Source organism: Delphinapterus leucas, chromosome 9 (genome assembly GCF_059928025.1).
Source record: "Delphinapterus leucas isolate spDelLeu-1000000601 "Yukka" chromosome 9, BTC_Dleu_Yukka2, whole genome shotgun sequence".
Lineage (NCBI taxonomy): Eukaryota > Metazoa > Chordata > Mammalia > Artiodactyla > Monodontidae > Delphinapterus > Delphinapterus leucas.
This window is the reverse complement of record NC_143137.1, coordinates 14302803-14310882: the sequence shown is the minus strand read 5'-3', so window position 1 is coordinate 14310882 and position 8080 is coordinate 14302803. Positions and strand designations below refer to the sequence as shown.

The window sequence follows — 8080 nt, the reverse complement described above, 5'->3', positions numbered from 1 at the left end:
AAGTGTTAAAAAAGAATGCAAGAGAGCTATATGAAGTGACATAAGAAGCAAGTTGCAGAATGTATTAACTTTTGTAAAAAAAATCATAAATATTTATTTTACATATATTAAAAAGTACTTAGAAGCATATGTAGTATACCAAACTCAAGCGAAAGTTTAAAATTAAAAAATTTATATATTGTTTGCATGAAAACAGCTTATGTATTAACTTTATAATTTTAAAAATTTATTTTTGTCATTTTAGAAAAAAAGTACAAAGTCAGATTTGGTGAATACAACAAAGACTTGGTGCAAGTTTTTTGGGTCACTTGCAGGTTCCTGTTACCCTCCAGGGAGAGGGCTAATGCCTGAGACATCATTCTCATTGTGAAGTCAATCTTTTGGCCAGGAACAGTTTTTCTTGCCTGCAGAGGTTGCTTCCATCAGGAAATGCTGAGCACGGTTGCCCTCTCACTCTCGGAGCTGGTAGCCGGTGTGCTCACCAGGCGGCTCAGCTTCCATCCACTGCTTAGGCTCTCATCATGAAGCTCCGAGGGCCGGGACTGGGTGTGTCCTTGGCCTCTGTGTTCCCAGCACCTAGCAAGGTGCCCAGTGTGTATTTGATGCTCAATAATTGTTAATGAATTTGTTGAAGGAAGAGCTTTTGATCTCTCTTGGCTTGATTTTCAGGTTGGGGAAATGGGGTGTCTGTGAAGGTGGCTGGCAGTTCCTGGGTCACGAGTCTGGGGGTGTCTCCTGGGCTCCTAATTTTGGAAGGTTGTAAGCAGATGGCCCAGCCACCTGAGCAGCACGTGATGAAGTCTTAACACACAGGGGCAGACGTTGTCCCTGCACTTAGAAACGATACCGCAGAGTTGATTTGATGTTTTAGCAATTTGCAGAATGTTTCTGCTACACGATATCTAGATGTAAACGGTAATCACCTTATATAAATAATGGTAAGTGGGTTCACGGCCAAGGTAAAATCAAGCACTTCTGGGGGCACCTTTGGGGCCAGGGTGCCAAAGAGGGGACTTGTAGCTGCTCTGAGATCCTTCCAAAGATGCTTTGGACCCCAAATCCAGGCCCACCCAGATGCTAGTTTTCTCTTTGTTCCTGAAAAAGGAAGACAGTGCCCAGCTGTGAGCTCTCAGAGCTGAGTCCCAAGCTCCCCTTTCCCTCTGAAGGGCTCCCCAGCCGCTACCCCTGACATAGAAAACATGACAGGTGGCTCTGCTTTGCCCAGCTCCTGGCCCAGGGCCCTGGGGCCTCGCTATCCCAGACCCATTGCCCCTCATTCAAAATCTCAGCCAGGCCACAGATTCCACGGACCCAGTGATCTTCCCCAGTTTCTGTGAGGTAACAATTCTAACACAGATGCTCTGAATACGACTTAAAGGTGGGGCCTGGTAAGTTGATATTTGATGAAAATGTACACATATTCAGCTAAAAATTCAGAAGGACAGAAAACAAAAGAAGTCCCACGCCCCCCAGTTCCGCTGTACAGAGGTAAATACCCGTGAACTGTTTCTTGTATATTCTCGCAAAAATCTTCATGCCTGTACGAGCACACACGCGTGCTTGAACACATACGCATCTTTTGGTGGCCACGTGCTCTGCTGCCTTTCTGCGTCTTGCTTCCTTCTAACTTAGCTTGGAGGTTGCTCCAAATCAACAAATACTGATTTACTTTATTCTTTTTAAAGGGCTTTACTATTCCACTGTCTATATGGCAAACATTTGCTGTTTCTTCCTGCCTAACAGCCTGTCCCCTTTCTTCCTGTGACAGTCGCATTTTCTTTGTCTCTTCCCCACCCTCAGTCCTGTGATTTGGGTGAGGATGACCCTGACCTCAGCTACAGGCTTGGACATATGACCCAGACCTTACCACAGAGATTGGTTCAGGGGTGGACACATGACCTGGGTGCGGGCAAGGTCAGTCAGGGCCAGGACTTTATCTGAATTATTTAGGGAAGAGAAGCTCTCTTTTTCCTGCTGACCTTGCATCTGGGGAGGTGTGGTCCTGGAGCACGTTCCATTGTGTGGAGTCTGAGTAGGCAGGCAGAATGGAGAAGAATGGAACCAAAATACAGAGCTGCTGGCCTTGATGACACAGTGTAAGAGTCTGGCTTAGGTTTACCTGGAGCCCTTTTGGGGCTCACGTGTAACTTTCAGTTACATGTGCCAATGCATTCCTTTTTTGCCTAAGCCAATTGGGCAGGGCTTTCTGTAGCTCACCCTAGGAAGAGTCTTGCTATAGAAACTGGCATCAAGAAGGGGGGTTGGGGGCTTCCCTGGTGGCGCAGTGGTTGAGAGTCTACCTGCCGATGCCGGGGACACGGGTTCGTGCCCCGGTCCGGGAAGATCCCACATGCCGCGGAGTGGCTGGGCCCGTGAGCCATGGCCGCTGAGCCTCTGCGTCCGGAGCCTGTGCTCTGCAACGGGAGAGGCCACAACAGTGAGAAGCCCGCGTACAGCAAAAAAAAAAAAAAAAAAAAAAAAAAAGAAGGGGGGTTGGCAAGTGACCCTGGAATATGGAATTGGCTGAGTCAAGGAAGGTGGAGAGCCTTCTCTTCTTGGCAGCAAGTTGGCCATTCTCATTACCCAGTAATGAAGCAACTAATTAAATTGTGGTCACTCAGACTAGGTGCACTATTTTACTTATATGAGGTAACTAGACTAGTCAAATTCACAGGGAGAGAGAGTAGAGCAGTGGTTGCCAGGGGCTGGGAGGAGATGGAAACAGAGAGCTGTTTGATGGGTAATGAGCTTCGGTCTTGCACGATGAAAGGAGTTCAGGAGGTGGATGGTGGTGATGTTTGCACAAAATGAATGTACTGAATGCCACTGAAAAATGGTTAAGATGGTAAATTTTATGTGGTGTGTTTTTTACTAGAGTTAAAATAAAACATACACAGAAAGAAGAAGATACAGCTTTATCATGAGAGGCCCTTTCTGCCTGTGACCTGCAATCCAATATGGCTAAGAGTCCGGTCAAGCGCTAGTGGAAAAGCTGAACTTTCTGCAACAAGCCGAGAGCACAGGGACCACAGGCTGAGAGGCAGAAAACAGCAAGAGAGAAAGTTGGGACTTGGGAGGCGAGTACCGCAAACTGACATTTAGGTGTCTCTTGTACGTGTTCGCCTATATGAACTCATTACTCATAACAACCCACTGGGGTAGATGCTGATTTTCAGATGAGGAAAACAGAGGCAGGAGGAAGTTAAACAAATAAACCTCGACAAAGTAAGGGACAGCGTCAGGACTGTGAGCTGGGCAGTCAGTGGTTCTGTTCCTACTCCATGGCACTGGGACACAAATAGCCTGGAAGCCCCCTGAAATCCCAAGCGGATCGTGTTGTCAGAGAAACCCACACCAGCTCACAAAGCCTCAGTCCCAGGGTGACCTCCAGGCCCTGCTGCACCAGTGCAGTGCCTCTCTCCCTGGATGCAGAAAAGTCCACGCCACGGGGATTTCGCAGCTGCTGCCTTGCCTACCCTCCCCTTCACTTTCACATGCTTTAACTTCTGTGGACTCTCCTCCTTCCAGAGAACAACCTGTGGAGCAGCTTCGGGAAACCACTGGCCATACAATATTATTCCGGTGCTTCGAAGATTTACTCACCACAATCCTCTTTTGGTGTGCCCACGTCCAGGAGCTGACGCTCATTTCCTGGGCCACAGTATCATTGTTCAGTGGGTCTCACAGTTGGCTCTGGGATAGGAAAATCTCTTGGCCAAAGTCTTTTGACGACCCTCAGTATTTCTGCTTGAACAATCTGTTTGTGTGCGCTACTTGGGGTCGCCAGCATAGACAGTGTATTAGGGTTAGGTTGAGGATGAGAAAGATTCAGAGTCATCATCTGGCCTCATGGAAACCAGCGAGGACCTAGGAATCCCCTGGAGGTCCAGTGGTTAGGGTTCCGCGCTTTCACTGCCCAGGGGAACTAAGGTCCCGCAAGCTGCGCTGTGCAAGCCAAAAACAAAACAAAATGCAACAAAACAAAACCAAAACCCAGCAGAGGACAAACCACATCATCACATCACTGGGGGCCCTGTGACAAAAAAGGACAGGACAGGGGAGTGGAGACTTATTTCAGCAAGATGAACCACGCTCTAGAGAGAAATACACATCAACCTGACACAGGGGAGGCTTTGCCCCGGTGGAGAGGAACTTCTTCACCAGAAGGATGTCTCCTCTGTGCCACAAAAAGGACAGTGTCTTCCTGAACCCAAGGAAGAAGGACCTTGAAGACCCCATGGCTCCAAGCAGCATAGTGAGTTATACAACAATACTCACATGGACTTGGCAATGAGAATTTGATTGTAGACAGCCAAGAACAGACTCTGCGAAGGAAACTATGCCAAAATACAGCCATGTAATAAAATATATTCTACCACCAGTACTTAGTCTTCTCCTTGTGTTGGTTTCACATTTTTTTCACTTTATTAACTTACGGACAGTAAAGTGAATTATTTATGTTTGTTGTTATAAATGATCTGTTCCTACTCCTCTTACTGCCAAGAGCTAAGACCTTCCTGGTGTCCCACAGTAATAGGCAGTCTGGTTGCAGATCTCAGGTGATTTCATTGACGTATGGAGAGTAGGCAGTGTGATTTCTCAAGCCTACTCCAAAGGAATAAGCAGAGAAACCTACAACTCGTATATAGGTTCAGCCCTCATCCATATGGAAATACCTTTCCTAATATCCTCCGAGTTCAGCACCTGCTCATAACCATGAGGACCCACACCGTATCCTCACATAATAAGCAGTGAGGAAGACGGGGGAGATAGGCCAGCAAATGAGGCCCTTGCCTAATTAGGAGGTATTTGTCTTTAGGGGTCTCATCCAGTGACAATTTACCTAAGGGTTTGTGATGTCTTGTGCTATATGGGGTCCCTGACATCAAGTGTATCCGTAAATCAGAGACTATCAACTGGTAGCCCAGAGGCTGAATCAATCATGTAGATGTGTGTGTGTGTGTGTGTGTGCGTGCGCGCTGTGGCTGTTATTTTTTGGCTTATACAAGTTTTCTATTAAAATACGAATTATTTGCCAGAATTAAAAATCATAAAGTTTCATATAACAACTCATATTTCCAACCCCTTTGGAAAACACCAAAATGCTGGGAAGCGTTGTTAACAGGGGAGCAGCATGGCCACTTGGCAATAACCCACTGACCTGAGTGAGGGGGTCCCCCACAGCCCCCACTGGTAGGATTTACTCCTTCCTTCCTTCCTTCAAATGTCTGCCCCTGCACATTTGGGTTTGCAACTCTGTGCCCTCCCGGTCTAGTAAACACCAACGTTCCAGAACTGCTCAGTGCATGTGGGGATGCAGGGCCAACCATGACGCTCTGGCAGGTAGTAGGATAACCTATTCTCATGAAATTTTTGTTTGGCTCTCTACATATTTCCCAACTGTAAGCAATTCGCCAGGCTTTGTACGTCTTTGCCTTAATAATTGTGGTGGGGCAGACAGCAAGGCAGCCTGAAAATGAAGCTGATCTGTACTAAAAACCTAAGGCCACTGAAGAGGTGATGGGGTGTCCTGGAGAGAGGGGGCCCTTGGAGAAGCGGTGAGGTGAGGAGGGCGGGCCCCTGCCCGGGAAGGGCAGAGAGGTCTGGGGACTCCTCCAGGGCAGCAGGGTCACTAGCACTCCATGAGAGCCTTCTGGAGCCACATGGCTCGGTGGCCAGGAGAGGCAGCTCTGGCCCCAGAGCCCCAGCCCCAGCAAAGACTCCGTATCCCTGGAAAGCCAGGAAGCAGGGCCTGCCCGGCTCGGAGGACAGGTACCAGCCAGGATTTCCCTCATAAGCCTCAGGGACTCTGATACCACCTTGGAAGGACAACAGCCTTCAAAACAGACTGAGATGAAAAGGAATGAAGGACTGACATATGCTATAACACAGATGCCCCTCGAAAACGTGCTAAGTGAAAGAAGCCAGGCACGAAAGGCCACAGAGTGTAGGATTCCAGTGATATGAAATACCCAGACTAGGCAAATTCATAGAGACAGAAAGCAGGCTCGTGGTGGACAGGGGCTGGAGGAGAGGGAGATGAGGGATGACCACCTTTCTCTTTAGGGTGGTGAGAATGTTCTGGAACTAGATAGTGATGATGGTCGCACTATGTCGTGAATATATTATGAATGTACTCAAAGACATTGAATTGTAGACTTTAGAATGGTTAAAATGGTGAATTTTATGTTATGTGAATTTTATCTCAATTTTAAAAATGAGCTGGAATTTGCTACCACCTTAGTGGATGGTGACCTGAAGTTACAATTAAGTTGATTTAAAGGAAAAGGAAAAACTTTTCCCCCAACCTCTGAGTTTGTGGGCAGGACTCATTCCTATTATCTAACCCTAAGAAAAGGAGCCTGTATCCTGAGACACAGGAGGATCCAGGTTTACCTGGGAGGGAGCTCTAGAGACAGGAACACGGAGTGTGTTAGAAGGTGGTAAAAACACTGCCCAGGGGTAAAAGACTGGGTCCTGATCACTTCGGAGCTCAGCCCAGTCCTGGGCTGACCAGCTCCAGACTTCTTTTATTGGACTTTCGAGTCTAAGCCTTTGTTCTTGGGGTCTTCTCTTACAGTCTGCCGAATCGAATCCAAAAGAATGCGGCATCCTAGAGGATGTGTGATCTGAAGCATTAGCAGACGTTACATGGGCAAACTGGTGTGTGAGGGGCTACAGGTTGGGATGAGAAGGACCAAGAGGAAACGTATTCCAGGCAGAGGGGAGAGAATGTTCCCTGGCCTGGAGGAAAGACAGAACACAGTTGGGTGTGTCTGGGGCCACCAGAGAAGGGGTAGAAGGAGATGAAGTCTGAAATAGGGGCAGGGCTAAGACATGAGGGACCTTGTAGCCTTGTAAGAAGTTGGACCAGGGCTTCCCTGGTGGCGCAGTGGTTGAGAGTCCGCCTGCCGATGCAGGGCACACGGGTTCGTGCCCCGGTCCGGGAGGATCCCCACATGCCGCGCAGCAGCTGGGCCCGTGAGCCATGGCCGCTGAGGCTGCGCGTCCGGAGCCTGTGCTCTGCAACGGGAGAGGCCACAACAGTGAGAGGCCCGCGTACCGCAAAAAAAAGAAAAAAAAGAAGTTGGACCAAGCCCACAGGTAGAGGGGGCCCTGGAGGACTGGTGAGGTTCACATTTTAGGAAGATGCCTCTGGTGCTGAGACAGGAGGAAGCAAGAGCCGAGGGAGACCATAAGGAGACTGAGGCTGCGGCCAGACAGATGAAATGGACTTGCTGTACTTGGCGAGGGGCTGTGAGAAGGGAGCCTCTGAAAGGGACGGTCCACAGGAGTCGGTACTGGTTGGATCTGGTGGTGGGGACAGAGCAGGAAGCTTGAGGATGAGGAATCATGGGCTGAGAGAGGACGCAGACGTGGGGATGGGCGTGGAGCCGGACGTGGCCCGGGCTCAGCCACGGAAAGAGTGCTCGAGTGAAGACCATCGAGAGAGCCCTGGCCCGGGAGTCAGAAAACCAGCCAACCGTGCGCTCGTGCGGTGCCGCCTTCAGCAATGCCCTTGACCTCTCTAATTCCGGTCCTCATCCTAAACTGGGGGTGTTGTCAGTTCATGTTTGTAAAGCCCCCTGGCACTTACTAGATGCTCAATGTTAACTGAATCTGAAATGTTGCTCCATGCGTCCCATCGGCACTTTGCTCTCTCGTGCTCGCCGATTCTGGCCGAAGACACAGCCCTCACCCCTCTGCTCTGGCTCCAGGGTAGCCCAGAGGAAAGCCCCTCATCTTCCTTAAGCCGCATGAACTTGATTCCCGTTTTAACGGAGGACAAGCAGGAGGCTGCCAGGTGGACCTGGATTAGAAGCCAGGGCTCCCGGCTCCAGGGTCCGCGCTCCCGGCTCCGCAGCATCTGGACTCCTGCCGAGAGGGCGGGAGGCCGGGGGGCGGGGCTGCGGGTCCCCTCGCGCCCGGAGCCTCCTCCCTCCCTGCGCCCGCCCTGCCGCACCTCCCCGCGCTCCTCCTCCCCCGCCCCGGCTCTGCGCGGAGGCTGCGGCTCAGCGGGGCAGGCGCGGCGCGCGGGGACCCAGGCGGTGGCGGCCGCCGGGCGCAGCGGGTCCGGCGC

General features: G+C 50.2%; 1 long non-coding RNA gene across 1 annotated transcript; it reads right to left on the bottom strand.

Moving 5' to 3' along the window:
* On the bottom strand, positions 1–7936 carry LOC111177787 (uncharacterized). Its single transcript, XR_002645487.2, has 3 exons — positions 3604–7936; positions 2301–2414; positions 1–1095 (listed from the first exon to the last, which is right to left on the bottom strand). It is a non-coding gene; the product is annotated as an uncharacterized LOC111177787 (long non-coding RNA).
* Between the last annotated feature and the right edge of the window lie 144 nt (positions 7937–8080).